This window comes from Hemicordylus capensis, chromosome 2 (genome assembly GCF_027244095.1).
Source record: "Hemicordylus capensis ecotype Gifberg chromosome 2, rHemCap1.1.pri, whole genome shotgun sequence".
NCBI lineage: Eukaryota > Metazoa > Chordata > Lepidosauria > Squamata > Cordylidae > Hemicordylus > Hemicordylus capensis.
In genome coordinates, this window is record NC_069658.1 from 127,179,918 (window position 1) to 127,194,582 (window position 14,665).

General features: G+C 42.3%; 1 protein-coding gene across 11 annotated transcripts in view; it reads right to left on the reverse strand.

Moving 5' to 3' along the window:
• The window catches only part of LINGO2 (leucine rich repeat and Ig domain containing 2), a 937,252-nt gene that overhangs the window by 326,049 nt on the left and 596,538 nt on the right, over window positions 1–14,665 (reverse strand). The window contains exon 1 of one of the 11 annotated variants that reach the window (XM_053298213.1): window positions 7,403–7,468. The exons of 9 other annotated variants lie outside the window; for them this stretch is intronic. The gene's annotated coding sequence lies outside the window, so the exon portion shown is untranslated. Of the gene's footprint in view, window positions 1–5,431; window positions 5,461–7,402; window positions 7,469–14,665 lie in introns of those variants that run through there. One more of the 11 variants, XM_053298216.1, reaches the window with a different exon arrangement.

Consider the following 14,665-nt stretch of genomic DNA (forward strand, 5'->3'; position numbering starts at 1 on the left):
ACCAAATCTCTTGACGATCTCTTCCAGTGGTTTTATGTAGATGTTAAACAACAACGGAGACAATACGGAGCCCTGAGGGACCCCGTACAATAGTTCAAATTTTGAAGAACAACAGTCTCCAAGGGACACCATCTGGAACCTGCCCTAGAGGTAGGAGCGGAACCACTGCAGAGCAGTGCCTTCCACTCCCAACCCCCTAAGACATTCCAGAAGGATACTATGGTTGATAGTATCGAAAGCTGCCGAGAGGTCCAAAAGGACCAACAGAGTCACACTTCCTCTGTCAATTGCCAGTTGGAGATCATCCATCAGGCCGACCAAGGCAGTCTCCACCCCATAGCCAGCCCGGAAGCCAGTTTGAAATGGGTCTAGATAATCCGTTTCCTCCAAGACTGTCTGGAGCTGGGAGACCACCACCCTCTCAATTACCTTGCCCAGCCATGGAAGGTTGGAGAGAGGCCTGTAGTTACTCACTCCGAGGGATCCAAGGTAGGCTTCTTTAGAAGCAGTCTAATAATTGCCTCCTTAAGGTGACTACCTTCTACCTTAAGACTAGTCTACCTTCCCTCAGAGATGCATTTATGATCTCTACCAGGCCTTCTACAACAACCAATAGCTTAAGAGTGATTGATTTTAACAATATCTCTCTAATATGCATATTGGCTCCTGCAGGTGGCAACATCCTGCAGGTGGCAACATTAAGCCACTGTAGTTGCCACAAGGAAATAATGAATTGGCTGAAGTGTCTGACTGAGTTTTACGTGGTTTGGATGATCAACTGATGGTTCACTTTCACAGGAAAAAAGCACTTATGAGATTGTCTATGTATGTGGACAGTGTAATGTTGGAGCCAACTCTTGCAAGATTTTGGCTACTCTTTCTCCAATTGAAAAAGTGTCAAGTTTTGACTTTGACAAAGAAAGAACTGATATTTGTTAAAGGGTTGATTAACATGTGAGGTTGTGTCATGTGAGACCAATCACATAAAATCCATAAATTTCAGGATTGTGCTGTGCAATCATTTAGCTAATGTGGGCGCTTTCCAGACTAGTTGCTGGAACAGCAGCAAAATGCCTCCATTTGGGCAAGTCACAGTCTCGCAGTAACTAACAACCCGAAACTTTTTCACGCCGGATATATGATGTCCTTGCTTTGTATTGCAGCTATTAAATTCGCAACAAGGCATTGGAAATGTGAACGGCACCCTGTTGTCCCCGTAGAGACTGCAGTGTCATGATGCAGGCAGTGTGAAAGCACACTTCCAAGATGTGTCCCGACCCTGTTGTAGGGTCTAGTCTGGAAAGCACCATGGAGGCTCTTCTCATGATAATTGAAAAGAGCCTCTAGGGGGTTTGAAGGGAGAGCGGGCTTAGCCCACTCTCCTCGTAGACGAGCAGCAGTCTGCTCTGGGCAGCCACAGCGGCCGCCCACACAACTGCCAGCTCCATCATGGAGCCGACTGGGTTTGGGGAGTTCGGGGGCCACGTGGCTCCCGGAAGCTCCAGCATGCCCTGCGCGAGGGCATGCTGGAGAGACCCCTGAGCCGGGAGGCTGCTTTTCAGCCTCCCGGTCAGGGGTCTACTCGTGAGCAGCCATGCCACAGAGCCACGCCACGGCAAGTCACTGGCAAAAAACCCCCAGGTTTGCAGAGTGCTCGCTCCGCAAACCCAGTTTAAGGGAAGGGTTACTTTGGCGGGTTAACTGCCTGGAGGCCACCGGGCTCACCTGTGTGCCCGGTGGTTCACACGGTCAGGCAAAATCAAGCTAGGCTCTCCTAGCCCGATTTTGCCTGATCGTCGGAATAGCCTCATGGTCTTACTAAGCAGGGTAGTTACCCACAACAATTTCCTCAGTGCAAGATAATTTTTAGCTCTTACATTATGGTGGAGAGCTTCACAGAACTTAATTCTGTGGTTCAGGTCAAAAAGCATTCATCTGCTCTATTGCTATGTGTCTGAAAAGGCTAAAAATGCATTTACTGAGAATTAAATGAGAAGCAGATGTGGTGACAGTCAACAACCTGGATGGCTTTAAGAGGGGTTTGGATAACTTCATGGAGGAGAGGTCTATCAATGGCTACTAGTTACTACTAGGTGGCTATAGGCCACCTCCAGCCTCAAAGGCAGGATGCCTCTGAGCACCAGTTGCAGGGGAGTAACAGCAGGTGGAAGGGCACGCCCTCAACTCCTGCCAGTAGGCTTCCATCGGAATCTGGTGGGCCACTGTGTGAAACAGGATGCTGGACTAGATGGGCCTTGGGCCTGATCCAGCAGGGCTGTTCTTATGTTCTTAAGTAGGCTTGAAAATATTTGTTTATTGGACCTGTTATTCAAAGAGGGCTCCAAGAGGATGACCATGGTAGGCAGAAGAATAAGAAATGGTTGGCTTGGTCTACCTTAAATGCATTTTTGCCATTTGCCAATCCCTTTCTGTTTTGCATATCTGGGGGCGGTGGGGGAGGGAATGACCTGCAATTGAAAATGCAAAGTTGTTTTGTTTCTTTTACACAAAAATAAAACTTTAAAAGATTCTGTTCAGTTCTAAAAAAAACCTCAGCACTACATCCTTCAGGCAGTCTGCTAGATTCAATGACTTCCATATCTATCTTATTTATGGCTACTCCAATCCATAGACAATCAGATATTTGGTGCTGCAGGAAAGTCAGCATTTCATTAGCCACAGTGTACTTTCTTTGACCTTCCTCTAAGGAATGAGGCACCCCATAACTGAAAATCCAGGTACAACAGAGACTGCATATTTAAAATATATTTGTTATTGTTACATCCTCCTAGGCCAACTCACATGGGTTCTCAGAGGTCTACTATCCCATCCTAGTGGTCTTCCACCCAGGCATAGTTCAGATCGATAGCTTCAACAACGCTGAAGCTATCTGAAGGTAATCTGGGGCAATGCACTGTGGCAATTGTCTTATTATACTTATCTAATACTAATAAAATAATATAATGAGGAGTTGTAAAACAAACTATAAAGTGAATAATATAATATCTGGCTATGACTGCATGAAACCAGAATGTCAAAACATTGCCTTAAAAAAAAAGATTAAGTTTGTGCCATTAGATCCAGGTGCAGGAGCTATTTTGTTGATGCGTAAGTAGGGATTTGGTGCCACCAGGCGAGAGCAGCAAGCGGGATCTTTAAAAAGGAGGAGAGCAGGCCCTTACCTGCTCTCTGCCACCACATGCAGCTTCCTGCATCCTATGGGGATTTTGGGAAATGGTTAACATTTTTTTTAAATGACCCACTTATTTCTTTTGTGCGATGGGTGGTAGGTAGTACCCATTATGCCCTACCATCCAACCCACTTTTGTGTCCCTAGGACTTACCTATGGGGAACAATGGGGTGATTCCAGTTCCCTACAATCAGATCACTCAAATTACTTGAATTTTCCAAGCTGATTTGTTGACAAATTGATTCAAGTATTTGTGATTTGTTTCAAACTCAAATTGAATCACAAAAACTGATTTGCACACATCTCTATTCAATTCTGTCTTTACATCTACTATGAAGGCCCACATAGCTTCACATGTTCTATCACAATGTAGGTTTGTTGGTGTAATTTCTATATGACACCTTTAAAAGTCTTTCATTTTGAAATGCGTGCCCTTCCTCTGAAAATATACCATATTTCAAATGTAGTGACTTGAAAGATGTTAGGCCCTTGAATTATGCTGGGCAGAAGATTGCACAGTTTCCCAACAGCCAGCTGCCCAGTCTTGCAAATAAGCTCACAAAAGTTAATAGCCTACAAAGATGTTAACAGGCTTGCCACAATCTACACATACTTCTGTTAGCCATTTATAGCCTTAAAAGGAAATAAAGCCACAGCTTTTGCAAAGATTTCCTGCCTGCTCATCTACTGACTCTTTTACTTGCCTAAGGAGACTAGAAGAGTGCTTATTTACAAGCTTGCAATTGCCTTTCAGGGTAATATTGTGTGAACCTACTCAGGACTTTTGGCTTCAAGGGAAGTGTTCCCAAAGCTCACTGGCCACAAACAGCAAATAAATGGCAATGCAATGATATGAAATCTGAAGGGAATTATAGATTGCATGAGGTACTTAGATTATTTTCCACTACAAGTGATATGTGGTCAATCGTTTCAGCATACTGAAAACATAGATCAATGCAAGATGTATTACACAGACATCAAATATTCCAGACAATGAAGGATGACTGTAGCTGTTACGTGGTTTTCTCAAGATCAGTTGAAGGATGTGCATTTAATATGGTTTATGAAAACAATCCCATTCTTTAATCGTACCGTCAGACTAGACCAAACCCTTTCAATCAGACTGGCAGTCAAGCCACAATGTCAATCCCCTCATAGGGCTGAAACACTTATTTTAGGCAGGGTGAGGCAATTCACCTGATTAGCTAGATCTTTGGATAGCATTACGGAGCAGCAGCAAATGGGACTATTATTTGGTCTGTTAATGCCATTTTACTATCACAGAGATTTATCATTTGGATTATTATTTATGTAGTTATTTTGCTTCAGGCATCAAAATATCCTAGACCACAAGTATGCATCCTTAACTCTCCAGCTGTTGTTTAACTACAACTCCCATTATCCTCAGCCACAATTTGTTGTGGCAGGGGATGATAGGAGTAGTTCAACAACAGCCAGAGAGCCAAAGTTACCTACTCCTGTCCTAGACCATCTCTACACACACCCCAACAAGCCCTCATAGGACATAGGAAACTGCCATATACTGAGTCAGACCATTGGTCCATCTAGCTCAGTATTGTCTTCACAGACTGGCAGCGGCTTCTCCAAGGTTGCAGGCAGGAATCTCTCTCAGCCCTATCTTGGATAAGCCAGGGAGGGAACTTGAAACCTTCTGCTCTTCCCAGAGCGGCTTCATCCCCTGAGGGGAATATCCTGCAGTGCTCACACATCAAGTCTCCCATTCACATGCAACCAGGGCAGACCCTGCTTAGCTATGCGGACAAGCCATGCTTGCTACCACAAGACCAGCTCTAACACTCTAATACTCTCCTCTAACCCTCCTGAACACTAACAACATATGTAAGAGTTATATAACATATGTAAGAATATTAAAAATAGAATATTTTTAAGAATATTAATAAGCATTATTAATAACAATTAATTAAGAACAATTAATTATTCTGATTAATTTAAGAATATTAATAAGAATATTAATAACAACATATGTAAGAATATTAAAAATATTCTATCCTGCCTTTCTCAGTAAGCAGAGGAACAAAGGTTAGACACACAACATTTTTTTAAAAGAATAAAACCAACAAAATTAACTAAGAGACACAGAGCAGAATAAAATCATGAATCATATTTAAAACCCAGAATACCTACCCACCAGCCAGTGCACTGACCACACCTAAAAGCACAAAACACTATATCCTGGGCCAGTACGGCATCCAACTAACCATGAGTGTAGCTTCAACAGCTCCTGATAGTGCACATGTAGTACCAATCTCAGTCTTTTAGTTATTGTGCACTACCAATGCTGGTGACTGAATTGCACACCCTCCTCCTGCATCTGTCACCTGCAAGAACCACATGCAGACATTTTGTTTTTCTTTCTTTCAGTTTATCAGCTGTAGTTAGCCAGAACCAATACGTTTTGACCTTTCATTCGACCCCTTTTGGGGGGGGGTAGAAGTGGGAGACTGCAAGATCCTAGGGCCTTGTCCCTCAATGAAACCATCAATGGGGTTGATTCTTTCCAAGCAACTGTGTCCAGGCTCTGTGAATCAGACAGGTGTCATTTCCTGTTGGATATAACTTTGGCCCTGCCTATTCCATCCTGGTTTGTTAAAATCACATTTTGCTCCCCCCCACACACACCTGTTTCCTCTGTTGGTTAACTACAGCCAGCCTTGTTTGTTCCTGACTGATTAAATTGGCCTAGAAAGACTATGACCTGTAAGTATTCCTGCAAATTAGACCTGTAAGGCTAGTAGCTAATTTGCAAGTTTATACTTTCTTATATGTCTAGTCTTTTCTTCTGCCTGGTCCTTGACCCTAAACTTGTAATAAAACCTTTTAAAAGTTTTTTTTGACCATGTGGGTAGAATGTGTTTGAACACTCTCAAGGGCATTTTCCCTTCACTCTAGGCCCGTGTGCCTGTTTAGCTCTTGCAGTTCTCCCTGAAACTCACAATACACATGGATTTTGACTAAGTCTTTCCATCTAAATACAGTAGATGGGAAAGTCAGAGGCCACTGCTTCCTAATGGACAAACCCTAGGAACAGGCCTAGGTCCTTCTGACTGGGGCCTTTAAAGTGAAGGTGGTGGCGGCGGCAGCAAGGACCAAAAGAAAAGAGGAATCTGGAGATGGTGGATAACATAACAGCATATTGGCCATCTTTCCACCAGGATCCTTATCACACTGTCTGTTAGCCATTTGTTGTTTGTGGCATTTTGTTCTGCTGGAAAACAATTTAAAACAGAAATGTAGAAGTTGATCTTTCATGTATTTCAAGTAGCCTTTTTGAAAACTGGTCTCAAAACACATTTTTGCCTACATAGGTGAAGGACAGTCTGGAAAAGACAGTGAAGACATGGCTTCCAAAAAGCAACATAATTTAGATGTCTTTTTAGTAATAAGAGAAGGAAAAGCAGCTCATATAGTTCCTATCTGATGATGATGCTTCATCAGACCATCAACTTTCTCAGTTTGAAGACCAGGAATTGCAGGTGACAAGTGTGTGGAACTTTAAAGAACATAAAAAATAAAATATACATAAACTTCCCAACATTACTGTTTTTGAGGCATGTGGCAGAAGGTTTTTGGGTATACTGCCAATTTAAGCTGTCACTCAGCACCCCTGCAACTAACACAGACAAGCACTTCTGTCTTGTCTATTAAGGTTGTTCATGCTGTCAACTATTTTATTTTAATTTTATTTTTACATATTACCGTGTTTCCCCAAAAACAAGACAGTATCTTATATTAATTTTAGCCCCCCAAAATGCACTAGGGCATATTAGCGGTACATCAGAAATTACTGCTAGGTCTTACTTTCGGGGAAACAGGGTATATCCTGCTCTTCCTCCAAGGAGCCCAGAGCGGTGTATTACATACTTAAGTTTCTCCTCACAACAACCCTGTGAAGTAGGTTAGGCTGAGAGAGAAGTGACTGGCCCAGAGTCACCCACCTAGTTTCATGACTGAATGGGGATTTGAACTCGGGTCTCCCTGGTCCTAGTCCAGCACTCTAACCACTACACCACACTGGCTCCATTATACCACAATATGTAACCAGGAGAGAAAAATTACATTTCCCCAGTGCATAGGCTGAACTGGGGGTGGGACAGCCAGGGCACATGCCCTAGGTGCCACTGAGGTGGGGGCACCACACCAGTTCCTGCCACCCCCACCCCATTGCCCACCTGCTGGGCCCCTCAGCCACTTGCCATCCTGCTTGCCTTGCCTCCAGCTCTGGCCTAGGATCTGAGCAGACTGCAGAGGGGCTCTTCTCTCCCCACCTCTCAGCTGATTGGCGGGTGGGCGGAGCTTCCAGAGAGGCCTCCAAGTAGGCCTCTCTGAAGCCTGAACTCAGCAGGCCCCAAGTAAGCCAGGAAGAACACAGGCAGAGTTCTCTGCAGTTTACACCCCCCACCTCCCGGGTATATAGGGATCTGCTTGCCTTAGGGCTTTGATGGGGGGAGTGGGCTGAGAAGTCTCTGAATATTTTATTTAAAACAGATTGAAAAACTTGCTGGCTTTAAAAACAAAAACTATCTAAAAAGCCCTATAAATTGCTTGTTTCATGGCAGAAAATTACAAAAACTTCTGGAACAAATATTTATTTTTTATTAATTCATTTATAAATGTACTTATATTCAAGTTGTTTTGCAACCCAGAAGGTCTGAGTGAGAACTGTGAAGCATGTGTTGTGATTTGATTTGATTTGATTTGATTTTTCTTGTGTGTGAACTGCTCTCCAATAACTTGCAGGGACTTCAGGGTAAGTCTGGCCAACATGTGAATGCAGCACCTCCATTCCAGAGGAGATGTGTGTTAAAGCGCTTTAAAAGCCTTGTGTGAAAAACCTCCTGGAATTAAACTTGACTGAATTTGTTCAGAATTCTGAGAAAACAAACATAGGCTCACCCTGCATGGTTGAAAGTCTCCTTTGCTAATCTGCAGCGAGGGGGCCATTAAAATGATTAGTGTTTCTAGTGTGTTCTAGGCATTAAAAGTAGCAGAAATATATAGTACTCAATGTATATCACTATATATTGTGAAGTGTGTGTGTGTGTGTATTCAGTGAAATGTATTTCCAGGCAGCATACTTAATTTGAAATATCAGACTTAAATCCTTGGAGGCCCTGGACTTTGAGGGGCTGGTGGTCCATTTTAAAATCTCATCTTGGCCTATTCCACCCTTGCTATGCCCCTGGCGGTCACTACACATGGGTTTCTGCACAACACCTGCACAGAAGAAATTTCCATGTAGAACATGTGTCTCTTGTAAATTGACCCTGAATTTTCCATCCATGACTGGGATATCTGAGAGTTAGAGTCAATAATAAAAGAACAGCACACTGCTTGTGACAGGAAGGGGCAAATTACAATGATTTCTTAGTCTGGCAGGGGCTGATTTTGGCCCTGGCAGAATTTGGCTGTCTGCTCCTGTTGCAAATTCCTCTGTCTAGTGTGGCAAACTAATGTATCCTCCTCCCTCCTGGTGTCAAAGTAAGCACTAGAAGGGTGAATGCACATATACCCCATCATGAGCCAACAGTCATTACAAGACAAAGGCTGGCAGGAATCATTCACTGGTTTATAGACTCCCTCCGCCCCGCCACCTTCTTCTTCCCCTATTTTGCTAGTGGCTATTTGGGCAGGTGATCCTCTAGGACAAAGTTGTGTTTTTTAAAAAGCATGAGATGAGACAGAGAAAATGACACTTGGAATCCTCACATAACTCCTGACTGTTGTTCTAAGTCTTTAACAGAGATGGCTCATGTTTTCAGGTTTTGATCAACAACCATGTCTAGATGGTACAGTGTTCCTTTTAACAGGGATTTCCAGATATTGTTGACTACAAGTCCCATCATTCCTGCATGGACAGGGGCGCGATTTCAGTGCTTGCCCTAGGCGCTATTTTTCCTAGATACGCCTCTGCCCCAGTGACAAAATATTGCCTTTTGAGTGTTGGGAAAATGTGTTACCTATGCAACAGAAGCCCTATTCGGACATATTGTTCAATACTTGTACAATGAATGTACAGCGTACACAGATACAGATCTGTACACAGGTACAGATATTCACATCTTATGTTGAAGACAGGTACAGTAGTACACATACTATCTATGCCATGCATTACAGGGCCTGAACTCAGGTCCACTGTTAAAATGAATGCAGCTACAGTCAAACAAACACATGTATGGGTGCATAGACATCTGTACACTTGCACAACAAACTGTCTGATTAGGGCTGGAATCACTAGCTTTGGAGATGGCTTGTCCTGCCTGAACAAATTAATTACAACTGCACATTTAACAATGACAAAACCTGTCTAGAAACTTGTCTAGAAAGATCCTGTGGCTTCCCCCTTAGGAGTTTTGCCCATCAACCATTTGTCAGTTTTCCTTTATAAAATGAATCCCTTCTCCTCCGATAAGATTGCCATCTCCCCCAGATTTCTGGGTAGTGCCTGGATTTTAAGCAAGTCACCTAGATTGCTTAGCCTGTCCAGATTTGCCCAGATTCTCAGCTTTCATTTATTTAGAAACAAAACAAAACACTAAGCTCTAGCCCTTGTAGAAATGGACTTATGGGGCAAGACGTGTGGTCACTATTCTGCTCAACCACTGGACTTTGAGTTAGGCAGATAAAGCACAGGAGGCTGGCTGGGAGAGATTATCAGTAAGTAATCCCCTGAGGAATGTTGACTTTGTTTTTTGTCAGCAGGGAATCTCTATAAGGCAGCTGAGGGGATCGCTTGATTTTGATGTAAACCACTGCCTACCTGTGAATTGTAATGTTTAAAGTTTTTGGCTTTAGAGTGCAATCCATTCTATTCATGCCTACTTGGAAGTACCATTAATTTCAATCAGATTTTCTCGCAAGTAAGTGTGTGTAGGCAGCCTAAATAAAGTGTTTGCAGCCCAACGGAAAAGCTCAGTGTATTTTTTGTTCTATTGCTGCTATGACTATCCCAGACTTTGTGTAGTCTTAATTTATTTTCATGGTATTTTCTGGTTGAAAAATATTTTGCTCTGGTAGATAGCCAGAATAAATACAAGTCAACTGGACAGTGCATCCGCTAATTTACATAACATGCAAATTACATGCAAGCTAATTTGCATAATATACAAATTAGGGTGCCTGGATTTGAATATGGCAACCCTATCCTTCCAGTCCTGCTGTCACCAGTTATTCCTAAACTCTGCCATGATTCTTCCTTCCTTTTTCTCCCTTGCTTTGCCTTGCCTCACTGTTTCTTCTAGTTTTCTCTTCAACCTGGATTTTCCTCAACTACCACCTGCATAGAGGTCTTGAGCTGCCACTGCTCATCCGTCTAAGGCACATACTTAAGGAGCTCTTAAACTGAAGCTGTTGACCAGCCTGCCAGGAGTCTCTTACTATGTTTTTTTAATAAGGGATGCTGGGAAGCCAAAAAATGCTCACACGGCCTTAGATGAGCCTGCATTCTAAGGTGGGGCAGGGCTGAGGAGCTATTCCTTATACCCACAGTACCTTCCTTTGTCCCCTTTCTGTGATTTTGAATTGCACACTAATGCTAGAAAGGCTGTTCCTGTGGAAACTGTTGGAGGTAGGACCCTGGCAGCATCAGCTCTCAGCTGCAATGTCTCATTGTGACCACTCTGTGTGTGTGGGTTGTGTGTGTGTGTGTGTGTTTAGGGTCATGGATAAAAGTGCTGGACTCCTCCCACTTTGTTCTTCCTGTGTTACTCTCCATTTTGTCTCTCCAGAGATGGCTGTTTGTTTTGGTCTTTCTCTTCAGCCATGAGCTACAGCTGAAATTCACATTCGTTTGTAACCTTTCCTTTAAATAAATCCTTGTAGTTCTTCAATACTAAAGTACTGTCTCAAGACCTCTTGCTTTGCTGCTTTCTCACCAAACTTGTTTTGCTTTGCTATTTGGGGACTGAACTGCCTTATTCTTCCCCTACAGTAACCACATACAGATCAGAGGCAACGAAGAACACACATTTAAAAGACAGAGCAAGCAAACATTCTTTCACTTTTTCTTTTCTTTATTTAGTAGATATTTGAATTGTGATGTTATCCAACTATGCATACAGATCTTGGTCACTTAATCAGGCTTCCTGAATTTTCCCTAACGTTTGCTGACACTAAAGAAGCCCCACTTTTAAAAACACAAAGATATAACTGCATAAGGAGCCATAGAGGATGCATGTAATCATCATCTTTCCTTTCAGCACACAATGATGGGTTCTTTTCAAAAACCAGCTCCCTGACTCAGGCCAAATGCATCTGAGAGAGTAAATTTATTCAATGAAAGGATGTTGAAATGTCCTTGTAGGCCACTAGATTCTTACATCAAACCTTTGGTTGTCAGACATTGCATTTCCACCTCATCTTCCTGCAGCTTGAACATTCCTTAATCCTGCCAGGGAGATGTCTGCAGAAGTTGGCATATCAAGATTTTATGAAGTGGGGAAGTGTATTTGAATTAAAGTTTCATTATGCACTAGTGTAGGAACCAAGCAACTGATGAAAATTAATAAGAAACAAGCAATGGCTGAATATGTAAAAGCTGGAATAAAACACTGATAGGATTGGGAAAGGAAAAGGCAATCACATTTCTTAGCAACAGGAATTAAGGCTCTTTAAATAGTGAGACACAAGTTTGTGAAGTTTTATTGAGGATAAGAGTTTTGTGGATTTTCATTGAGTATAAGAGAAGTTTTTCTTACTGTAATTTTGGGTAGAAAGGCTGTGGAGGGTACGTTATTAAAAGTTGTTTATTGTCGCTGAAGGCATTTATGCCAGTGTAGCGTTTACGTTAGAATTTAGGATCAAGCTGTAATAAAATTTTAAGCGTTCAATACAACCAAAAAAATAATGCATGATGTCCCCCTCCAACTGCAGCATTTACACTAACACAGCTTTCTGCTGGGTTTCTGCTATTTTTCAGCCTTTCCCTCTTCCTGTGGTGTTTTCGCTAATACAGTGTTTCTGCCCAAAATTACGGTGGTAGTGTTCTATTTATTATTTTTATTTATTTGATTTATATACCGCCCTTCCAAAATGGCTCAGGTTCTATGCATATTTGGAAGTGAATTTCATTGAGCTTGATTAGTCTTACTTAAGGGATGTGTACAGGACTGTAGTTTAAGTAAGCCCCATTGGACACAGTGAGATGTCCTTCTGAGTAAACATGCTCTGGATTACACTCCATGGCTGCAATACTGAGAATATTTATTTAGAAGTAAGTCTCATTGAAATCATTAGAATTTATTTTTCGGTAAAGGATTAACCTTTAATCTTTTAATCCTGGTAAATAATTAACCTAATCAGAGGTTAGGATTAACCTGCCTACATGTAGTCTCAAGCATACTCACTAGAGAGTAAGGCTTCCAGTACAGAAAGCTTTACAACTCGGTTGGGGTCTCCTCCACTAATGCTCCCGTACCCATCAGGGTATGTGTAAAAACTTCCAGTCTTGTGGTTCAGCTTCCTGATGCAAGTGATGTCCAGCCCCTTGGGAGAACCATACCTTGTGTGGTATGCAGACATGCCTGGATCTAAACAATGTCCTTATGCATAAGCCTTACCTCCTAGTGTGATAACAACCAACAGAGGCAGCGACAACATCACTGGTAAAGTTATCTGTACAATAGTTAATGGATGATCTGCTCCCTGGTTCTCCTTGGATTAGAGTGGAATAAGCCAAGCTATCCCATCCCTCCAATTGACAAATAGCCCCGCTTATTCTGAGCCAATCTGAAATAAATCAGACACCACCGTGCCCTCACTGGGGTATGACAGGGTCTGATCTCTCCCAGAACCTCCCATGAATCCCCAAAGCCCCATAAGCTTCACCCTACAGTTTCCCCACCCACTGATCGACTTATAATGCTACTGCTGTAGTTCCAGTTCTGCTTTAGCAGATGGGGAATCTTTCTCCTTCTCCCTTATTACCATTTAGCACCTGCTGCTGGCACTGCTGTGGTAGCAGCAAGTCAGGTACTAGGAGCAGTAGGAAATATTGCATGGATTGTGTCTCTTTTCATCTTTTGTAGAGTGCTTATTAGTTAGTTGGAGGACCTTTTTGTCTCAAGGGAAATATCTGCTGGGCCAGCTTTAAAACTTTGGCAAAATGGCAACTTCTACAAATCTTATTTTTGACATGCATGATCATTATTGATTAAGCAATTAAAATGTTGCATTATTAAGAGTTTCGCCGTGCTGTACATTTACAACTAAATAGATTTTATTGGCTAGACTAGCTAATAGACCAAATGAAATTGCTGGCTGTAGAGAGTGCCAGTTAGTGCAAGGTGATAATGGAACGAGGTGGAAAATAATTATAATAATTAGGATAGTGGATTTGCTTGTTTTGTAAGATGGAAAGAGCAGTCAAGTAGAAATTTTACCAATGAAAAGCACTCCATTGCTAATCATTTCCAGTGAATAACGAATTAAGATTACTACTCTCCATGCATTATGATGACTGCATTCTTTTTGGCATTTTCGTTTATAGATAGTTTAACTTCCCAGCCAAAACACAAAATATGATGAAGAGTTGTGTGATTTAAATAAAATTATATGGAAATCAGACTTATTCACAATAATTCCAAACCCCAGGAGTGTTCTCTCTAATTTTTTTCATCTTTGTGTGGAATGAGTTTTTTTCTGGGCAGCAGTATCAAGGCAGTGTGTGTGCAGATATATTCAGAGTGGGGCCTTCCTGATTCAACCAGAGAGGGATCTAAAATTAAGTGAGCAGACACAAAAGAAAAACCTTGTGAGTGCACGCACATGTGCACGCCTTCAAGGGAACACTGCCCAGGATGTCAAATGGAAGACAGAATACAAACCTTAATACTGCATTATGCGCAAACTGAAAACCACACATAACAGTCAAAATGCTTATTTTCAACTTGAAATGTAACAGCTTTGTTTTAACAAAAGTGGCCAAGAAGCTCCTGCATCTTTCCACTATTTTATTCCACTGGAGAAAACACCAGTAAACAACAGCATTAGAGTAAGAGTAAGTTGAGTACGTAGAGTAAGTTGTCATCACAATAATTAAAACCTAACTACTATAGTGAGAGGCATAGCTCAGAAGCAGAGCATATGCTTTGTCAGGTTCAGTCCCCATAACCTCTAGGTAAAGGATCTTAGGTAGCAAGTGGGCAGGGGCGTATCTAGGTGGGGCAGGCAGGGCACGTGATCCGAGCGCCGCTTGAAGGGGGGCGCCATTTCTTAAAATAAAAATATATATTTAAAAAATGGCAGCCAAAAACAAAATGGCCACCACACATGCTCAAATGGCCTCTGTGAGGCCCTAGGCCACGCCAGGCCTCACAGAGGCCATTTGAGCATGTGCGGTGGCCATTTTGTTTTCAACGGCTATCTATCTATCTATCTATCAAATAGCCACCACACATGCTCAAATGGTCCCTGTGAGGTCCTAGGCCTTGCCAGGC